This window comes from Halichoeres trimaculatus, unplaced genomic scaffold (genome assembly GCF_033239565.1).
Source record: "Halichoeres trimaculatus isolate MK-OKI-2021-1 unplaced genomic scaffold, fHalTri1.1 fHalTri1_scaffold_5, whole genome shotgun sequence".
Taxonomy (NCBI): domain Eukaryota; kingdom Metazoa; phylum Chordata; class Actinopteri; order Labriformes; family Labridae; genus Halichoeres; species Halichoeres trimaculatus.
In genome coordinates, this window is record NW_027437183.1 from 14355056 (window position 1) to 14376776 (window position 21721).

At 41.0% G+C, this 21721-nt stretch overlaps 1 long non-coding RNA gene across 1 annotated transcript; it reads left to right on the top strand.

Moving 5' to 3' along the window:
• Positions 1 to 1900: 1900 nt before the first annotated feature.
• LOC141790479 (uncharacterized) lies at positions 1901 to 21250 on the top strand. Its single transcript, XR_012598272.1, has 8 exons — positions 1901 to 2918; positions 5591 to 5654; positions 5873 to 5944; positions 7633 to 7807; positions 16828 to 16908; positions 19983 to 20029; positions 20552 to 20671; positions 21085 to 21250. It is a non-coding gene; the product is annotated as an uncharacterized LOC141790479 (long non-coding RNA).
• The last annotated feature ends 471 nt before the right edge of the window (positions 21251 to 21721 follow it).

Below are 21721 nucleotides of genomic sequence, written 5' to 3' on the forward strand. Positions count from 1 at the left end.
TGATGGGTACTTATTGTGCTATCTTTGTAAAGTCTACATCACATGTAGCCTCTAAAAAGTTGTTTTACAATGAAATGTGTGTGTGTGTGTGTGTGTGTGTGTGTGTGTGTGTGTGTGTGTGTGTGTGTGTGTGTTGGTGCGACCGGATTATCGGGTCATTTCATCGGTTTACGTACCGACATTACCAGGACACCACCGGATTATGGGGACACCTCAAGTGTCCCGATAAGTCGAGCAGCGTAGACGCATTACAGACGATGCCAGTAAGCGCCTCGTGCTTTTTCTCGACATGTCCTGACAAGTACGGAAATCTAACTTTTTTGTGTCTCACACACAAAGTCATACACACGGAAAAATTTTGGCGCCATTTGGTTTTCATACACAAAAACCGGATATTCACACACAAATTTAGCACAGTTCATTGGTTTAGCGCTTTCGTGATGTTCTGCTCAGTGATTTGCTGCTCTCGACGTCAGTCTGGGAGGCTCCTGCACCGTGATTGGCTTCGCAGTCTGCTGCTGCAGAGACTCACAGAGAGCAAAGATGGCCGCGATTTAAATGGACTAAGGTAAGGGAAATGTTTGGTTTGTCTTCTATAAGCTTGAATTTAGTAAATTTACTGCTGATTTCATGTTTTGGACATTTACTGTGCTTATTCAGTCTGTTGTATGGAGTTGACCTGCTGTGCTAACATAGTAGCTAACGGTCTGTTCGTGCTCTCCTGCAGCCTCATGTGGAGACGTGTTCCCAAGTTAATCTTTTCAAAACTATCAGCGAGTGAAAAAGGCTTTAAACTTAGTCTTTGAGACAGGACACATAACAGAGGTAGGCTATGGATAAAAATGAGTAAGTCTCTCTAGCTTCATTCGGTACTACCTTGCTCAAACAACAACAAAAAAACCTTCTGAACTAGCGCCCCTTTTTCGATTCATAAATCATTAAATATTCATCCCACCTACGCATAGAGGCCATGGTTAAGGTCTCAATAAGCTAAGCTTTCCGAGGATATGTGTTGTTTGTTTGTGGGCCAAGGCCTCTTGAAGATATAAGTGTTTAAAGTTGTGTTGGGTTTTGCTACTGGTCAGATCAGCTATTCGTGCGCCGCTCTCTCTCCCCATTTATTCTGCACCTCACTCGGCCAAAAAACCGACTCTTAACCAGCGCCCCGTTTTTGATTCATAATTCATTAATTATTGATCCCACCAACATGTGGAGGCCATGGTTAAGGTCTCAATAAGTTAAGCTTTCCGAGGATATGTGTTGTTTGTTTGTGGACCAAGGCCTCTTGAAGATAGAAGTGTTAAAAGTTGTGTCGGGTTTTGCTCCTCATCAGATCAGCTGTTAGTGCGCCGCTCTCTCTCCTCATGCATTCTGCACCTCGCTCGACCTGAAAAATCCCCTCTGTACTAGCACACAGTTTTGGGTTCATATTTCATTAATAATTAATCCCAGCAATGTGTGGAGGCCATGGTTAAGGTGTCAACAAATTAATCTTTCTGGATATAAACATTTTTAGTTGGTGAGCCAAAGCCTCATGAAGATAGAAGTGTTTAAAGTATGTTGGTTTGCTTCACATCAGCTGAGATGGAGCAGGTGAGACATGTTCATCATTGATGATGATGATTTGGAAATAGAAATGTGTTAATGATGGGATTTAGACTAAGACTAAGGGAAATAATGGTTTTTATTTTATTTCTTGATCTTTGCCTCTGTAATCCCTGTGTTTTCTTCTCTTAACTTTTAGTTTTCAGTGTTGTGATTGTTTCTTAGTGTTTCTGGTTCCCTCTGTGTCTGCACACTTCTCAGTGTCAAGTTTTTATTGTTCCCTGTTTTATTTTGTAGTCTTTGCCCCTGTGTGCCTCTAGTTTTTGCTTCCTGAGTTTGTCCTTTTGATGACCCTGATCATCCTCACCTGTGTGTTCTTTCACAGGTGTGTCTGATTGTCCCTGTGACTTCAGTCTCTGTGTTTCTCTCCCTCTTGTTGTCTGTGCATTGTAAAACGTTTGCCTCCTGTGTCACCAACCTCCCAGTGATTTTTCATTTTCAGTTGGATTTTGTTTAAGTTTTATTTTTGCCCATTTTGGTAAATGAAATACTTTTTGTTTAATCTGCAACGTGGTCCTTTTTCCTTTTGAGTTTTCTTTTGTGCGACAGAGGTAGCTGACCCTTAAGTAACTTAACTAAATAAGTTTGTTTGAGGCAAAGCTTAACTAAGAAAAGTGTCTCCATGAAACATCGGGTCCCCTAAAGGTCACATCAGATCAGTCTGCTGAGATGAGGGAGGGGGCTGAATGAAAAAACATGTAGTTTTGTGGTGGTCAAAAACTCGGGGAATAACTGACGTGTAAATGTCAATGAGGGAAGACAGGTTTTGTTTGCCTTTAAATGTTATTAGCTTTAAATACCAATAAAGTTGTAGAGAAAGGTTTATACAAGTTTTGGCCTTTGCATATGTCTCTGTTATGCATATAAAGTAAAAATCACAGGATAGAGAGCTGCTTTTCTTGGGATGAAAGGTGTCAGGTTAGTCCACCATATTTAGTCCTGACAATGCAATTTTAGAACACTGCCTACCCTCCTGGTTTTGTGAGACTGATCTAACTTTGCTTCCATAATATTCAGTAGCTTTTATGAGTAGGGTGCGTATTACCGTTGGTGCTTATATCTACCAAACTACCACTACATATTTATATGTTTTAAATATTACTGAAGGATTTATACATTCTAAACATTTACAAGCCATCATCCATTTACTAAAGTATGTCTGAAATTGAATGCTATTGTCTTGGCATAACAGCAAAGATGACTGAGAGGAGGAGCAGCAGCAGAGGATACTCCTGAACAAGATGCACTGGAACATATCATTGAGGGAAGAGATTAAGCTCTCCAAGAAGGAACATTTGTCGACAACTTTAAAGGTAAGTTTTTCACTCATTATATTGAAGTTTGTCTTTCTTTGTGTCATAGAATTGCTATTGTAGCCTGGTGTAAAAGTTAGGAATTAATAAAAGTTAGTTCTTAATAGAGTAAGATCAACTTTGGCCCTAAGATATGACATCAGTCAAAATGCGACTCTTTTCACCAAAATGTATTCTGATTCATCAGAGCAAAATATTAGATTCCATCAAAACTGATAAATTCTGTGATGATTTCATGAAGAATCCACAGGCTCTGAGGCTCAGTGGAATTTGAGGTCACTCTTAAAATTCTTAAATACATATGAGAGGGTTTGTTTCAAAGCTCCAAAGTTTCCTTCTTTCCTCCACTTGCGTCTTGTGTCTTAGGACAGGGTCACACTGGCCCTCCAAAACGTGCTGTGCTTAAGCACGATTGCCCACCTGCAGCGCCGATCCCCAGCTGGAGAGTACGGCCGGCGGTCACACTACCCCATTATGAACCAGACTTTAGCAGGTATCAGACACGCGCACTGCCCGCCTTCGTCATCGTGAAGCATTTGTTTACATGAAGCGCGATCTCATCAGAGTCAGCACAATGAGACACAGAGAGCACTGCTACAACTTTAGAGACTTTTGGACTAATATTAAGACGTATAATCACCGCGTTCGCGGTGATTATACGTAATGGATCGCACGTGCTGTCCGCGTGCTTGTGCTCGTGCATGAAGTAAACCGTGCCGAAGCCCACCTCTTCGAAGCATGCCGAAGCACGGAAGGGAATCGTGCTTGAGCACGGCACAGTTGCAGTCACACTTGCTATTCCAAACGTGCTTTACGGCTGAAGCGTGCTTAGGCACGGCACGATTGGCCAGTGTGACCACGTCCTTAGTCCCTCCCACCAGAGATGCACGAGAGAGACGCAAGGAAATGAAGAGAGGGGAGAGGAATCAAGGCGATTTGTTTTAAGAGCATTGAGACATCCTTTCCTCTGGATGTGTTTCACTGATGACAGCAGCAGCTGATCACCTCTAGATCATCTGTCAGTCAGCTCTAACAGCTGTTTGTGTGTCTGCACATGTGCACTGTAATAACTAATAAGACAAACAGTAACAGAGCTTTGTTTGTTCCTGTGATCTGTTTAACACGTTCCCATGGAGAAAATCTGCTCTCTGTTTATTCTGTGTGCTGTTTAGAACCACACGGATCACTTTACCTGTAAAATGCATCATTTTTAGAGTAATTATTCAGTCTTTATCTAGATCATCATTGTTAACTCTGACCCTTATTAATATAAGCTAGTTTATTGTGTCAGTGTTTGGTATTAAACTCCCGTTACATTGATTTCATGATGGTTGTGTTCAGTGTTTTGTGCTTTAAACTCACAACAAACACTTTTTTTAATCCCAGCTCTATGACCTGTTACCGATCAATCCTCAGTGCCTGTTTTCAGCTCGTCTTTTCTCTCATTAAACTCTGTTGTGTTTGTGAAGTTTCATGTAGAGAAGTCTGAGCCGCTGCAGCGTCCGATCAGAGAGTGATATTCCAAATGGGGGCATGTCTGTCAGTGAAGAGACTTCAGAAAAGCCAGCTCTCCTGTTTCCTCGATCATAGCTCCTCCGGTCAGTCTTCTTCTGCCTCCCTCCTCTCTCCTCCGAGCACAATTATCACTTTGGGACAGCATTAATATGGCGATTGGGAAGTACTCTTTGTGGCACAGAGGAGAGAGGAGACTGTAGTTTATTGCTTTGAGACACACTCACAGTGACATTTTTTGGCTATGCTGCAAAGGTGGCTGGTTTTATTTGGCCTACTTTTTCATTGTTTTCTCTGCTGCAGCCACTGCCTCCTGTCAGTGTCAGTGAATAATTACTCTAAAAATGATGCATTTTACAGGTAAAGTGATCCGTGTGGTTCTAAACAGCACACAGAATAAACAGAGAGCAGATTTTCTCCATGGGAACGTGTTAAACAGATCACAGGAACAAACAAAGCTCTGTTACTGTTTGTCTTATTAGTTATTACAGTGCACATGTGCAGACACACAAACAGCTGTTAGAGCTGACTGACAGATGATCTAGAGGTGATCAGCTGCTGCTGTCATCAGTGAAATACATCCAGAGGAAAGGATGTCTCAATGCTCTTAAAACAAATCGCCACGATTCCTCTCCCCTCTCTTCATTTCCTTGCGTCTCTCTCATGCATCTCTGGTGGGAGGGACTAAGACACAAGTAAACCACGCAAGTGGAGGAAAGAAGGAAACTTTGGAGTTTTGAAACAAACCCTCTCATATGTTTTTAAGAATTTTAAGAGTGACCTCAAATTCTACTGAGCCTCAGAGCCTGTGGATTCTTCATGAAATCATCAGTATAAAAAGAATTGCATATCGCCTAATGAGATTGGGCGGCTGTGGCTCAGTTGGTATTAAGGCATGTTGTAACTTTAAGACTGCAAGTTCAATTTTAGCTTCAACAGTCAAGAGTCTGTCCTGGTTAGGCAAGATACCTTACCCCAAACTGCTCTTGGCAGCTGTTCTGCCAGGTATAAATGTGAGTGAATGGAATAATCTTTGTGATGTGTAGAAATTTGTCAGCCTGTAAATTATTTTCTACCTCACTGAATCCTACTTTTTTTCCTCAATCTCAACTAAGTGATAGCATTTTGAGAGACAGTGCATTTTCCCTTTGCTATTTCAGGCACCTTGTGAAGAGCAAAGTGACCTGAAGGTCAATGAAAGTGAGCCAGCACCAAAATAGGCAAGTACTAACTGGGCTTAATATGTCAAAAATGTTATTGGCCCTTTGGGTATGTATTCTAGGCTCACTACTCCTGTCTTTCTTCTTCCCTGCTGAAATATTAGCTAACATTTCTGCTATCAACATGGCCAGTGTCATGAAATATTGTTTGTTGAATCAACGAGAATTGTTTTTGCTTCAAAAAATTTCAAATTTGGTTTTGTCATTGGCTCACACAGGAAGCCTTGGTGGGAGTGATGCTGAGATGACAGGGGTCAGTCCTGATCCTGGGCCATTGAAGGTGGTCTATACATGGTAAGTTGCCTGTATTTTTTGAATGTCATGCTTTTACATCCAATCATAATTCAGTTCTGTTTGGTCATGACAGTATTCAGGAGTCTTCACAGTGTTGAATGTTTTTAACTACCTGATACAGCTCAGGACTGTCAGAAAGCAGTGGCCTGTGAGGACAAGAACAAACTTATAGACTGTTTCCATATTTGCATACTATACCAACTGTGCATACTGATTTGGCCCAAATGCAGTAGGTAGTATGTAGGGATGGGTACCGAATTAGGTACTTTTATAGGTACCGACCAGATTTCTGTCAAAAGTACAGGGTACCGATTCATGTAAAATCAAAAGGTGCCATGCTTGGGTACCTAAATGCATCCTTGTGACTGTGAATGAGTAGAATAATAATAATAATAATAATAATAAACTTTATTTATATAGAACAAGTGTTTCTTAGTGCTTAGTGTTACTTAGTGCTTTACATAATAAAAATGGGCATTAAAAGAATTAAGAGAGGAAATGACAGAGAGAATAAAGAGAGAAATGTGAGGCGCAACAGAGAAGACAATAAAAAAGAATAAATAATACATTAAATAAGGAAATAGCATCTTTAAAATAAAAGCAATAAAAGGGTAAAACAATTAAGACAACAAGAGTTAAAGGATATAAGAAGCTGCCCGTAACACTGTCGTATTGAAGCAGCAGTTCAACAATTAAAACGCGCTCAGCTAAAATCTCCAGTAAAAGCACATCTGTAAAAATAAGTTTTTAAAAGAGACTTAAACGAGGACAAAGAGTCTGCCATTCTGATCTCCTCGGGCAGGCTATTCCAATAGGATGGGCGCTTTGACAGAGATGGCCCGGTCACCTCTAGTCCTCAGCCTCGACCTCGGCACGGCGAGCAGGGTCTTGGCTGAGGATCTCAAGGTACGACCGAACACATATTGCCTGAGGAGACCAGAAATATAGTTAGGAGCTAGACCGGAGCGTGCTTTAAAAGTCAGCAATAAAATCTTGAAATCAATTCTAAAATGAATGGGGAGCCAATGGAGAGAAGCTAAAACAGGAGTTATGTGCTCTCTCTTTTTTGTTCCTGTGAGGAGTCGTGCTGCTGCATTTTGGACAAGCTGCAACCTCTGCACTCTGTGCTGGTTTAAGCATGTGTACAGAGAGTTGCAGTAGTCCAAACGAGAGGAAATAAAAGCATGAATGACAACCTCAAGATTTTTTCTAGATAAAAATGGCCTTAGTTTTGAAAGCTGCATAAAACAAGACTGTACAACTAGGTTGACATGCTGGTTCAGACTGAGGTTCTCATCAAAGATGACACCCAGGTTTTTACAGCTGGTAGTAACATTATTGGAAAGTGACCCTAGATGTTTCTTAATTCCTCTAGAATCAGGGCCAACAATCAGAACCCCCGTCTTATTGAGATTTCATTGAAGGAAATTCTGTGACATCCAGCATGTTATGTCAGAAGAGTTGGCAATTTTCCATGCTGGACGTGAACAGAGCATTGCAAGGATATATAGTGAAGAAGAAATATTTTAAATAAAAAAAAGTTTTATTAAACAAATTGATATTTCTTACCACACAAACACAGAAAGTACATAAAATTGGTACTTTGAGTACCAGTACCGATTGCCAGGTACCATATTGTTTCAAATGTGAAAGAATTGAAAAGAATAGGACTTTATTTGTCATTGCAGTGCAAAGCAGAGTCCTGCACGGGTCCAATTTTCAAGATCCGCCCCACCCCGACGTACAAACCTGCACCCGAACCGCAAACCTGCTCATTAGCCTGATTAGTACCGCAACCTGATCCGACCCGTTGAAACCCGACCCACAGCCCGACCCGCAGCCCGACCTGCAACTGTATTTGAGGTAATCATTTTGGGTCATATTTTCTGAAAATTGAACGGCATATCGCCATAGTTCAGATGCCAGTGAGTAAACAACGCACCTGAATGAAGCAACTCTTCCAATAAAAGCCTGACTTCAGCTCCATCATCAACCCTCTGTGATCTTCTCACATACAACTGTAAAATCACTCGGTTTTTACGCTCAATGCTTTTAAACTTTTAATCTCTTAAAAGGACCTTTACATGTGCAATAGTAGACTTACTTTTTGTCCAGACTTAAGCAACACTCAGCAGGTACGAGCAGTGATCATGTCACAACTAGGGGTGTAATGATCCATCGATATACATCGATACATCGATTGGTTAAGCAATGATCCAATCACATCGATGGAAAGTCTAAACATCCATCATCATTGTGGTCGTTAATGTACGCCTTTATTTTGAAATCCCGACTGGACACGCGTGTCCGTCTCCGTCCAACGGCGAGTCGTTCTGAAGTTTCCTCTCAGGCCTCACGCACTCAGCGTATGAGACACACATTTGAACCTTTTCACTTTCTGACACGTCACGCCTGATATTTCTCCTGCTGTAAAATGTTCTGTTTAGCACCCACCGAGTCACACCGCTGTAGGCGAACGTGTAGCAAGACGCTGTTAGCATCACAGAGCTAAAAGAGAGCCAGACATATCCGCCAATCATAAAATAGCTTTCCTGTATCCGGGTAAGATACGGTCGACCTGACTGCAGAGGATGCAGGCTGCACACAAGACAGGAGTGCATCATCACACAACTGCAGTGAGTTATCTTATAATTTGATTTTGTAGCGCACTGAATTATGAAATTTCATAAAGTTAAAAAGTCAAACGGCGAGAGCTTAGTGTCATTCCTCCTCCACATCGACTATTACACAGTGAAACAAAGTCTGATCACACTGACATACAAACTGTGGTTATCAGGCATCACAGTAAAAAAATAAACTATCAATGTTAAGTTCGTTAAGTTTATAGTTCTAATGTTGAACAATAGAAATGTTTGGGTTTAATTAAAAACAAAGCTTCACATTTTTGGTTTGATAGAAAATGGTCAAATGTTGGAGGTCAATAATAAAGTTTATGTGATCAGTAATTTTTAATTATAGTGTTGCATCATTACTTGATATAAGAATCAAACATTACAGTATAACAGTAAGACCCATAAGGTAATTGTGGGGGCCAAAAAGCACCTTACCTGAATTTAACCAGTTTTAATTTTAAAACATAATTAGATCATACAGATGGCTATAATCCTCTACAAACTGTCATACCCAAAGATCAGCACATCGTTCCACATTTCAGAAATAAAACTATCAAAATTGTTTTGTATTTCTTTCTTGCCTCAGGTGAAATGTTGCTGATTATGTTCAGTGAGGACATAATATCGTCTTAAATCGATCGAAGGCCCCTGAATAGTATCATATCATATCGTGACAGACTTTGTGATATCGGCAAATATCATATCGTTGTCCTAAGAATCGATATTGTATCGTATCGTCATGAAACTGGTGATTTACACCCCTAGTCACAACCATGGATGTATTACAAGAACTGGATAGTGTGGCTATATGGTCACAGCCTTACAACCAGCTTACAACTTACGTTTTTATTTTATTGTATTTATTATTATTTTATATTCATTTTGATGTGTCAAACTAAAACCCGCGACTCGACCTGCATGTTATATTTTCCACCCAGATCCAAACCCGGGAAAAAAAAAACGACTAATCGCAGGACTCTGGTGCAAAGTACAACGAAACTGTAAAGGTACCTTTCCCTAGTAGTATGGAGTATACAGACAACTAAGATTTACAGGACGCCAAAAATACCCAGATGGTATTCGGAGTTACCAAAAAATCCACAGTATGCACCAGACCAGTCTACTCCTGTACGGTTTGTCACAATGCAAAGCGCTGACTGGACACAGCGTTGTTGACATTTCCATCAAGGAATCTGCAAGCAGTCTACTATAACAACTCAAATCACTCTGCTGATAAAGTTTACGTAATTACACTGATTGGTATTTAAGCAAAACACAAAATGGTTTTAAATTAAAAGGACATTCTTCTTAAGTATTTAAGGTTGAAGACTTTAATTTAAATTCTAAGATACTAAAAAACTAAATCTTATAAACAATAATTTCAACACTTTAAAATCAGTGAAAACTCTAAGACTCCAAACATTTTTTTTTAATTTGGAAGAAATTTGTGATAAACATTTGTCACTGGAGTTTTAAAAAAAATTTAAAAAAAAACAACCAGCATCTGGCAGAAGTACTACTCATGTCTGCGATATGCAGCTCTGTGTCAGCGTTTATCTGACTAACCTGCATTATAAGGACACCTCGTTTTTAGGCTCCCCTCCCCCACATATTTTGACAAAGCAAGTTTAATGTGGATCCAGGTTGCAAGCTGAGTTGTGTGTCAGGTGTTTATCTGACTAACCTGCATTATAAGGACACCTCGTTTTTAGGCTCCCCTCCCCCACATATTTTGACAAAGCAAGTTTAATGTGGATCCAGGTTGCAAGCTGAGTTGTGTGTCAGGTGTTTATCTGACTAACCTGCATTATAAGGACACCTCGTTTTTAGGCTCCCCTCCCCCACATATTTTGACATAGTAAGTTTCATGTAGTTTCAGCAGCAAGCTGAGTTGTGTATCAGTTTTTCACCTGACTAACCTGCATTATAAGGACACCTCGTTTTTAGGCTCCCCTCCCCCACATATTTTGACAAAGTAAGTTTTATGTAGTTTCAGCAGCAAGCTGAGTTGTGTATCAGTTGTTCACCTGACTAACCTGCATTATAAGGACACCTCTTTTTAGGCCCCCTTTCCCCGACACACCTTCACAAAGTAAGTTTTATGTAGATTTGGCTGCAAGCCTAGTTGTGTGTCTCAGTTGTTCACCTGACTTAAGTGCATAAAAAGGACACCTCTTCTTAGGCCTCCTTCCACATACCCAAACATCTTCACATATACCTTTTTCTACTTTACTGGTGCTGGTGCTAGTTCTAGGCCAGTGTCTTACTCAGCACTAACTCTTTGTGATCTTAGAGACAAAGAACTTTTCACAGGTGCTCAAAAATTGGTGCTTAAGAAACACCAACTTTAACCTGGGCCAGAGCCAATCACTGTGGAACAATGACCAAAGATCAGTGTAAAAAAAAACAGTCATTGTAAAAAAAAGTCTGAAGGAAGGCTGCCGGTTGAGTTGTTTTGTTTCCTTATCCATTATTTGAGATGAAGGCAAAGTTAAAGCACTGATTTGTCTCCGCTTTTACAGATCAGGTCTATATCTTATTATTTTATTTAACAAACTAAAAGGCCAAATGCTATTTATCATTCTTGAAAAGGCATGCTGCTCAATGAGTTGTCTGTTGGATCTTGGTGTTTACTTGTGTAAAGCTTGAACTGGAGGAGAAATTGAATTAAATGCATTGTCTCTTATAGATCAGGTCTATACCTCATCATTTTATTTAACAGACTTAACAGTCTGATGTTATTTATCTAATTTACATGATGGGGTTCACTTTTGCCATGTGTATGTGTGTTTACATTATTCCCCTGCTCTGAATTGCACAGGGCAGAGATACGCTCCATTAACTGACATAAACACATGCGTGTCGCACACTGTCAGAAACAAGTATTGTAAAACAAATCTCTGCCTAGTTGCAAGCTCCGAGCTCCAACTCTATTGCCGTCTCTTGCCCTATACACTGGCAGCCAACACCAACTACCTCGCCCCAGAGCAGTTAAGTAGGCAGTGACTAACTGAAGTTTATAAATGACATCATGGCATGGCCCTGACTTGGCTCTTTGCCCTTTGGAAAACCAAACCTATTCTTAGGAGAATGTGATTTGAATCAACTAAGCAGAACCACTAGCACCAGCAACGTGCACTGGTGAAAAAAGGGTAAAAGTAAGTTTCATGTTGATTAGGTAGCAAGCTGTGTTGTGTGTCAGGTGTTTATCTGACTAACCTGCATTATAAGGACACCTCTCATAGGCTCCCCTCCCCCACACGTCTTCACAAAGTAAGTTTTATATAGATCCAGCATCAGGCTGAGATGTGTATCAGTTGTTCACCTGACTAACCTGCATTATAAGGACACCTCTTTTAGGCTCCCCTCCCCCACACGTCTTCACAAAGTAAGTTTTATGTAGATTTGGCAGCAAGCCTAGTTGTGTGTCTCAGTTGTTCACCTGACTAACCTGCATTATAAGGACACCTCGTTTTTAGGCTCCCCTCCCCCACATATTTTGACAAAGCAAGTTTAATGTGGATCCAGGTTGCAAGCTGAGTTGTGTGTCAGGTGTTTATCTGACTAACCTGCATTATAAGGACACCTCGTTTTTAGGCTTCCCTCCCCCACATATTTTGACATAGTAAGTTTCATGTAGTTTCAGCAGCAAGCTGAGTTGTGTATCAGTTGTTCACCTGACTAACCTGCATTATAAGGACACCTCGTTTTTAGGCTCCCCTCCCCCACATATTTTGACAAAGTAAGTTTTATGTAGTTTCAGCAGCAAGCTGAGTTGTGTATCAGTTGTTCACCTGACCATCCTGCATTATAAGGACACCTCTTTTTAGGCCCCCTTTCCCCGACACACCTTCACAAAGTAAGTTTTATGTAGATTTGGCTGCAAGCCTAGTTGTGTGTCTCAGTTGTTCACCTGACTAAAGTGCATAAAAAGGACACCTCTTCTTAGGCCTCCTTCCACACACCCAAACATCTTCACATATACCTTTTTTCTACTTTACTGGTGCTGGTGCTAGTTCTAGGCCAGTGTCTTACTCAGCACTAACTCTTTGTGATCTTAGAGACAAAGAACTTTTCACAGGTGCTCAAAAATTGGTGCTTAAGAAACACCAACTTTAACCTGGGCCAGAGCCAATCACTGTGGAACAATGACCAAAGATCAGTGTAAAAAAAAACAGTCATTGTAAAAAAAAGTCTGAAGGAAGGCTGCCGGTTGAGTTGTTTTGTTTCCTTATCCATTATTTGAGATGAAGGCAAAGTTAAAGCACTGATTTGTCTCCGCTTTTACAGATCAGGTCTATATCTTATTATTTTATTTAACAAACTAAAAGGCCAAATGCTATTTATCATTCTTGAAAAGGCATGCTGCTCAATGAGTTGTCTGTTGGATCTTGGTGTTTACTTGTGTAAAGCTTGAACTGGAGGAGAAATTGAATTAAATGCATTGTCTCTTATAGATCAGGTCTATACCTCATCATTTTATTTAACAGACTTAACAGTCTGATGTTATTTATCTAATTTACATGATGGGGTTCACTTTTGCCATGTGTATGTGTGTTTACATTATTCCCCTGCTCTGAATTGCACAGGGCAGAGATACGCTCCATTAACTGACATAAACACATGCGTGTAGCACACTGTCAGAAACAAGTATTGTAAAACAAATCTCTGCCTAGTTGCAAGCTCCGAGCTCCAACTCTATTGCCGTCTCTTGCCCTATACACCGGCAGCCAACACCAACTACCTCGCCCCAGAGCAGTTAAGTAGGCAGTGACTAACTGAAGTTTATAAATGACATCATGGCATGGCCCTGACTTGGCTCTTTGCCCTTTGGAAAACCAAACCTATTCTTAGGAGAATGTGATTTGAATCAACTAAGCAGAACCACTAGCACCAGCAACGTGCACTGGTGAAAAAAGGGTAAAAGTAAGTTTCATGTTGATTAGGTAGCAAGCTGTGTTGTGTGTCAGGTGTTCACCTGACTAACCTGCATTATAAGGACACCTCTCATAGGCTCCCCTCCCCCACACGTCTTCACAAAGTAAGTTTTATATAGATCCAGCATCAGGCTGAGATGTGTATCAGTTGTTCACCTAACTAACCTGCATTATTAGGACACCTCTTTTAGGCTCCCCTCCCCCACACGTCTTCACAAAGTAAGTTTTATGTAGATTTGGCAGCAAGCCTAGTTGTGTGTCTCAGTTGTTCACCTGACTAACCTGCATTATAAGGACACCTCTTCTTAGGCCTCCTTCCACATACCCAAACATATACCTTTTTTCTACTTTACTGGTGCTGGTGCTAGTTCTAGGCCAGTGTCTTACTCAGCACTAACTCTTTGTGATCTTAGAGACAAAGAACTGTCCACAGGTGCTCAAAAATTGGTGCTTAGGAAACACCACCTCTTATAGGCTTCCCTCCCCCACACGTCTTCACAAAGTAAGTTTTATATAGATCCAGCAGCAAGCTAAGATGTGTATCAGTTGTTCACCTGACTAACCTGCATTATAAGGACACCTCTTATAGGCTCCCCTCCCCCACACGTCTTCACAAAGTAAGTTTTATGTTGATTAGGCATCAAGCAGGTGTTTACCTGACTTAAAATTTCATGGTACTTGGCCCTATTTACTCTCTCCCTTACATGGATTACTCATCCTGTCCCTTTTGCAGAAAAACAGTCCCAAAGCATGAGGTTTCCACCCCCATGCTTCACAGTAGGAATGGTGTTTTTGGGCCGTACTTATCAATCTTCTTCCCCTTAACACCACTGGTTGAGTTTTTACCAAAAAGTTCTATTTTGGTTTTATCCAACCACATGATAGTCTCCCAATCCTCTTCTGGATCATCCATGTGCTCTCTGGCAAACTTCAGATGGGCCTGGACATTTACTGGCTTACACAGGGGGGCATGCCTGGCTCTGCAGGATTTGAGTCCCTCTGAGCATAGTGTGGAACTGATTGTAGCCTTTGTTACTTTGGTCCCAGCTCCCTGCAGGTCATTCATGAGGTCCCTCTGTGTAGTTCTGGGACTTTTTCTTACCGTTCTTATGATCATTTTGACCCTACGGGATGAGATCTTGTGTGGGGCCTCAGATGGAGGGAGATTATCGATGGTCTTATATGTCTTCCATTATCTTCCAGTTGCTCACACAGTTGATTTATCAACACCATTGCTTGCCAATTGTAGATTCACTCTACCCAGCCTGGTGCAGGTCTACAGTGTCCTTCCCGTTGTCCTTGGACAGCTCTTTGGTCTTGGCCATAGTTGAGTTTAGAGTCTGACTGTTTGAGGCTGTGGACAGGTGTCTTTTATACAGATAACCAGTTAAAACAGGTGCCATTAATACAGGTAACAAGTGGAGGACATAAGAGCTTCTTAAAGAAGAAGTCAGGTCTGTGAGAGGCAGAAATCTTGCTTGTTTTTGTGGGAGACCAAATATTTTTTTTCCACCATAATTTGGGTCCTCGTCCACAGGAAGAGGGCACCTTGTAGCTTGTTTACAAATAAGTATCAGTGTATCTCTGATGAAAATTACAGACCTCTCTCATCTCATCGAGTCACCCCAAGTAGGAGAACTTGGAAAATTAGTAGCTGACTGAATACTTTTTTGCCCCCCTGTAGAAACAAACACTCATTGCAACTACCAAAGTAAGGCACTGATTACGTATCTTCTTGCTGAAGATGCTAATGGCCTTTATGTATTTTCAGCAGAAAATCAATAAATTACGACTGATGAGCCCACCAATGCCTCTGGTAATGTGTAATAAAGCCATAGATAGCTATTGCAGGCAATAATGCTTGTGTCCTTATGGAGGAGGAAGCAGATATAGGCTTTTCCCCGGCACTGGATTCACTCCTACCTCATAAGGACCCCCTTGAAAATGAGACGGTCCATCTCAAGGGGCTATCCTTCTAAATAAATAAATTCAAATTCAAATTCAAATTCAAATTCATAGGCCGCACTTGGTTCATCCAACTTGAATCCTTCTCTTCACAGTTTTCCCTGGTTACCTCAGGTGTGCCCCAGGGCTGTGTCCTGGGCCCCTACTCTCCATCATCTGCCTCCTTTCTCTTGGTAATATCTTCTGCAAATTCGGTATCCACTTCCACTGTTTTTGCAGATAACACCAAGCTTATCCAAAGCTAGCAGTTTATCTATCACCATAGACAGCTCCACAGTCTCCCCCTCTCCTCAAGTGAAAAGTCTGGGTGTCATCCTCGACAGCTCACTTTCTTTTCACTCTCATATAAATAGCGTAACCTGGTCTGCATATTTTCATCTACATAGCATTAATCGTCTCTGTCCCTCTCTGACTCTTCACTCTGCTGCTGTCCTGGTCCACAGCCTTGTCACCTCCCGTATTGACTATTGCAACTCACTTCTTTTTGGTGTCCCTAATAAATCCCTCCATGAGCTTCATCTGGTCCAAAATTCCACTGCCCGGATCATCACCAGAACACCCTCCTTTCACCACATCACCCCTGTCCTCCAGTAGCTTCACTGGCTCCCGGTTAAATTCAGAATCACCTTAAAATCCTTCTGAATACTTTTAAGGCCATCCACAACCTGACCCCACCATACCTGTCTGGACTTATCTGCATCGCCGCCCCTTCACGCTCCCTCAGGTCTTCCTCCTCTCTCCACCTCTCTGTGCCCTCCGCCCATCTCAGCTTTGGAACTTACTCCCACCGCACATCAAATTATAGACTCCCTTTCTCTATTTAAATCTAAACTTAAAACCCATCTGTTTCAAACTGCGTTCTCTACTCCCACTGAGCCATTTTAACTCCATGTCACTCCTGCTTGTCTGTTGGTTTTATTTATCTTTATGTCATTGTCTTTTTAAGTATGTTTTTAATTAGATGTTCAGTGTCCTTGGGTGTTTTGAAAGGCACTTTTAAAATATAAAAATTCATTATTATTATTTACTTATGTTTTTCTTTAAGTCTGATAATGGGAATTTGCCATACATCATGCTGTACTCAGAATTTGTTCAATGGTGTTATTTAAAATTGCATGTACTTTTTATATGAATCCAGTGTTAAAGTGCACCCAGTGGCTGTGGGATTACCTGTTACTTTGGGGTTAGGATGGAATCAATCATAAACATAAATAATTGGCTGGTAATTAACCAATTAATTTTCATGATTTTTAAAAAGACATTTCAAAAGTCTGTTTCTTTGTTTTTTTTTCTTCAGTTAAGATTTAATTCAAGAACAATTTTAACAACAACCTTTCTATGTCTAAAGAGCAAGCAGCAAGACAGCCGAAAAGCAACCAGAAGGGACACTCCAAAATCTGTCTCTCAAGTGTGTCTGCTGCTTCAAGAGGTATGTGGATGTATGACTTATCACTTAACTTCATTAAGTGTATTTGTTTTTGTTTCTAGACCAGCTAATGAAAGTGAATAATACTTTTCAAAGACATTTTCCTCCTTTTAAATTCCAACAGGAATGCAATTGAGTGACTAAAAATGAAATAGAATTCCTTTCCCCCAGGTTCATACTTTTGATTATGACAAAAATAAATAAATAAAAATAAATAAGTCAATTAAATATAAAAAATTAGCATTATTACTACAACAAAAAAAGGAAGCTTGTCTCAAAGGTAAATAGTGGCATACAATTTTGAATCTTCAATTTCTCCTTTCAAGGATAAGATAAGTAAGAAAAGGAAAGTAATTATGAGAACAAAAACAAAAAGTGTTTCATTTCAACTAACCTGACCTTAGAGACACCGTCTGAGACTTGCATATCTATGGGGAAATCCAACCTGTATGATGACCATGTATTCAGTCTAATAGTTAACAGTTTGGCCCCCTCTTAATCCGATTAATTATGCAGTTTTTATTCCATTCCATCACCAGGTGTAGTGGGGAGGTTTTTGATGAATTTTTTGTTAACTTGTAGGTTGTCGAATGTACGTCTGGAGCCGTCCACTGTTATCAGTCTTGCTAGATAGTACAGGCTGTATGGGACTCCAGAGGACCATAGCTTGACCTTTACCTGATTGAAGGATGCTCACAGCTGGCCGACCTCGGGACTCATGTCGGGGAAGATGTAAACAGGGGATCTTTGTATTGGAGACACCCTTTATTCTTGGACAGGTTTTTTTTGCGTGAGTCTTCGACTGCTGTCCTTCTTCATGGTAGAATATGTTTTGTCTTGTCTTATCGCCCGGGGTCAAAAAACAATCCTATACATGTATAATGGCTGGTCTAGAAAGTTACGTGTTATTTGGTAGGACAGAGCTGCCTCTACCTGCTGCTCACTCTATTTGACCGGAAGTGAAAGTCGTTTGTATTTAGGGAAAAGAAAAAGAATGGTATTGAATGAGGATGAGGTGACGAGTTCCAAAGGTATGTTTGTAACAATTTGTTTAAATACCACTCAGTCCTCCTCTGCACTGACTCCGGACATGTTTGCCTCTTTTTTCAGTGGAAAGGTGGCCAGCATCAGCAACCAGTTCTCTGAGCCTGACCAGCTTTGTCAGATCCAACCTGCTATCTATGCCTCACTCTGCTCTTTTGCTCATCTGAGTGAGGAGGAGGTCTTCAGACTTCTCCTTAACTCCAAACCCACAACCTGTCCTCTAGATCCTTTACCTACCAGCATCCTGCAGACCATTTTACCCATAACCAAACCTGCAGCCACACACATTAATTCCTCCTTGGAATCTGGGGTCTTCCCTGCAGCTTTTAAACAAGCTCAGGTCACCCCACTGCTCAAGAAACCAAATTTCAACCCAGCCCAGGCTAAAAATTACAAGCCAGTCTCACTTCAGCCCTTCCTGTCAAAAATACTCCAGCAAACAGTCTATAACCAAGTCTCTGAACATCTGCTGAAAAACAACCTGATTGACTCCTATAAATCTGGCTTCAGCTGTGACCACTCCACTGAGACTGCACTCCAGTCAGTCACAGAATCATTGCGACTGGCTTGAGCTGCTGGCCAGTCCTCTGTCCTACTACTGCTTGACTTGTCTGCTGCTTTTTTACACAGTTAACGATCAAATCCTCTTCTCCACACTCTCTGAACTTGGCATCCCAGGATCTGTGCTGTTTTGGTTCAAGTCCTACCTCACAGACAGATCCTTCAGAGTGTCATGGAGAGGAGAATTGTCTAACTCACATGGCTTACCAACAGGGGTATCCCAGAGGTCAGTGCTTGGTCCCCTACTCTTTTCCTTATACACCACCTCACTTGGTGCAATGATTCACTCTCATGGCTTCTCTTACCACTGTTATAGCCACTCAGCTTTTCCTGTCTAGTCCACCTGATGAAATAACTGTCTCAGCTCAAATATCAGTATGTCTCGCTGATATCTCCACATAGATGAAGGAGCACCACCCTTAGCTAAATCTGTCCAAAACTGAGCTCATTGTCCTCCCAGCATGTCCCTCGGTTCAACCACAGATCAGTGTCCTGATTTATTCCAATCAACTTGTGTCCACAAACTCTGCCAGAAATCAGGGTGTCATGATTGATGACCAGCTGACCTTTAAGGTTCATGTCGCCTCGATTGCTCAATCTTGTCAATATGCCCTCTGTAATATCAGGAGGATCAGACTCTACCTTACACAACAGGCCACACAGCTTCTGGTACAGGCCCGTGTGATTTCACACATGGACTCCTGCAGCTCCCTTCTAGCAGGCCTCCCTGCGTGTACATTTAAACCTCTGCACGTCTGGTCTTTAACCAGCCCAAAACAGCACGTCACCCTGCTGATAATCCTTCTTCACTGGCTTCCAGTAGCAGCTTCAATAAAATTCAAAGCTCTTCTTCTGGCTTACAAAACATTGACAAGAACGGCTCCTGCCTACCTGGAGTCCCTCATCCAGGTCTACACTCCTTCTCGCCCACTACAATCTGCTTGTGAAAGACACCTGGTGCTCTCTGGCCAGACTCCCTTTCTACTCTGAGATGTGTGAAGACTCATCTGTTTAGGGAACACTTAAGCACCTCCCATTCTTTGTCCTCAGGGGTAGAATAAGTCAGACGGTCTCGGACCCAGCTCTTAGTGAATTTACAGCACTGATCATTGAATGTTGTTGAAGGTTGTATGATATTGCTGCAGTGATTAATTGTGGTTCTTTCACTTAGTTGCAGCACCAGCAGCTAAATAACTTTTAGCACTTTATCACACTAAGGCTTTCCCTTCTGTCCAAATTCTTTCTTATGTTGTACATTGCTTTGGGCAAAAGCGTCTGCTAAATGAAACTGTAGGAGTGTATCTAGTCTACCTAAATAAGAGGTGTCTCTTCACATCTACAAATACTTTCAGAGTCAAGTTCAAGTTGCAGCTTTATTTCAGTAAAGTGGTTTGTTTTTAGAATGAATGTCCCCAAAAGTGGTTTGAAGTTTGTACTGGCTGTTCTAACAGTAGCATTTCTTGCTTCTCCAGGACAAAAGAAAAGTTTGCAACCAAGACCGATGCCGTCAGCTCCAAAGGTTGGAATTCATCCATTCATTCCATTAATTCTCATATGATTAAACTTAATTTAGTTAACACAGTTAAATAAGAAAATGTTTATAGAAAACTTCAAGTGTAGTTCAGTTTAGTACATATCATGTCACAGACACATTTCTGCCCTAACAGTCCTTGGTAGCCAAATAAATATGATGTTTGTTTTTTCATGTGGCTTTTTCAAGAATTGCTATGGTTACTATTGAAAGCACATTACTTTGATAAGCAGAAAACTTTTTTTGCGCATCTGAGGGAAAGCAATGTTGCAGTCAGTAATGCAGTCATGTGGTACACCAAGACCAGAAATGCACAGCTGTTAAGGTTATTCCAAGTGTCATCACAATAATCTATTTTCACTTTGATTTTAATTAAACAATCACAGTGCTTGACTTTTGTAGATAACATAATGAATCTATATTTTAGTAGCTGAAATGTTATTTTAAAAAAATACATTGAACGACTATTTTCTTCAATCTTAACATATTGCATGTTCTTCTGATTGACAGAGATGAAATCCAGAAAAATGTGTGAAAAGACCATGAAGCAAGAACAAAATCAGTGCTGTGATGAAACACTTCATGACACACATTGAAAAGAGAAAGCTAGCAAGATGGAGCGCCAACAATGTAAGATTACTGAACACCCAGTTTTAGAAAACAGAAGTCTTTAATATTTGGGATTTTGTAAATAACCGGGGCCTTCAGTTAAGAGCACAAGGTTTTAAGTTTGTATGTTTTAACAGTTGTACTTTACTACATTGTTGTACAGTTGTACGATTCTTACTGTGGACATTCCCTGCTGTTGTATACAGTTTAATACTCAGTAAAACCAGCAGTTGTCACGTCTCATTTAAGGTGTATTTATTGTCATTCCAGGACAAAGATTAAAAAAGGGAAGGAAATTAGTACTGAGGGTCACATAAAAGCAGCAGAAAAAGTAATAGCAATAAAAAAAGAATTATGTAAATCTTAAATTGCCGACATAAAAATATGAAATTTAAAATAAATAAACCTTGTTGGATGTGTGTGATGTTTTGCAGGGTTGAGCGTTCTGAAAACCTCTGTGAGTAGCTGTTAGAAGGCTGGCTGTTTTGGTCCTGATGCTGCACTGCCTTTTTCCTAAGGGGAGGGCAGTCAACTGTCTATAGGCAAGGTGAGAGGGGTTCTTTAGAATACTGGCAGCTCTTCTCCTACAAATGATATATATGGGAGGGACTAAGGACGCGGTCACACTGGCCAATCGTGCCGTGCCAAAGCACGCTTCAGCCGTAAAGCACGTTTGAATAGGCCAGTGTGACCGCAACTGTGCCGTGCTCAAGCACGATTCCCTTCTGTGTTTCAGCACGCTTCGAAGGGGTGGGCTCCGGCACGGTTTACTTCATGCACGAGCACAAGCACACGGACAGCACGTGCGATCCATTACGTATAATCACCACGAGCGCATCTCACCACAATCATTTTAAACAAAGCGGTGGTTAGGGCTGTGTCGGGCGAAAACGACTCACCATAAGTCCAAAAGTCTCTAAAGTTGTAGCAGTGCTCTCTTTTTCTCATTGTGCTGACTCTAATGAGATCACACTTCATGTAAACAGATGCTTCACGATGACGAAGGCGGGCTGTTAGCGTCTGTGATACTCGCTAAAGTCTGGTTCATATTGGGGTAGTGTGACCGCTGGC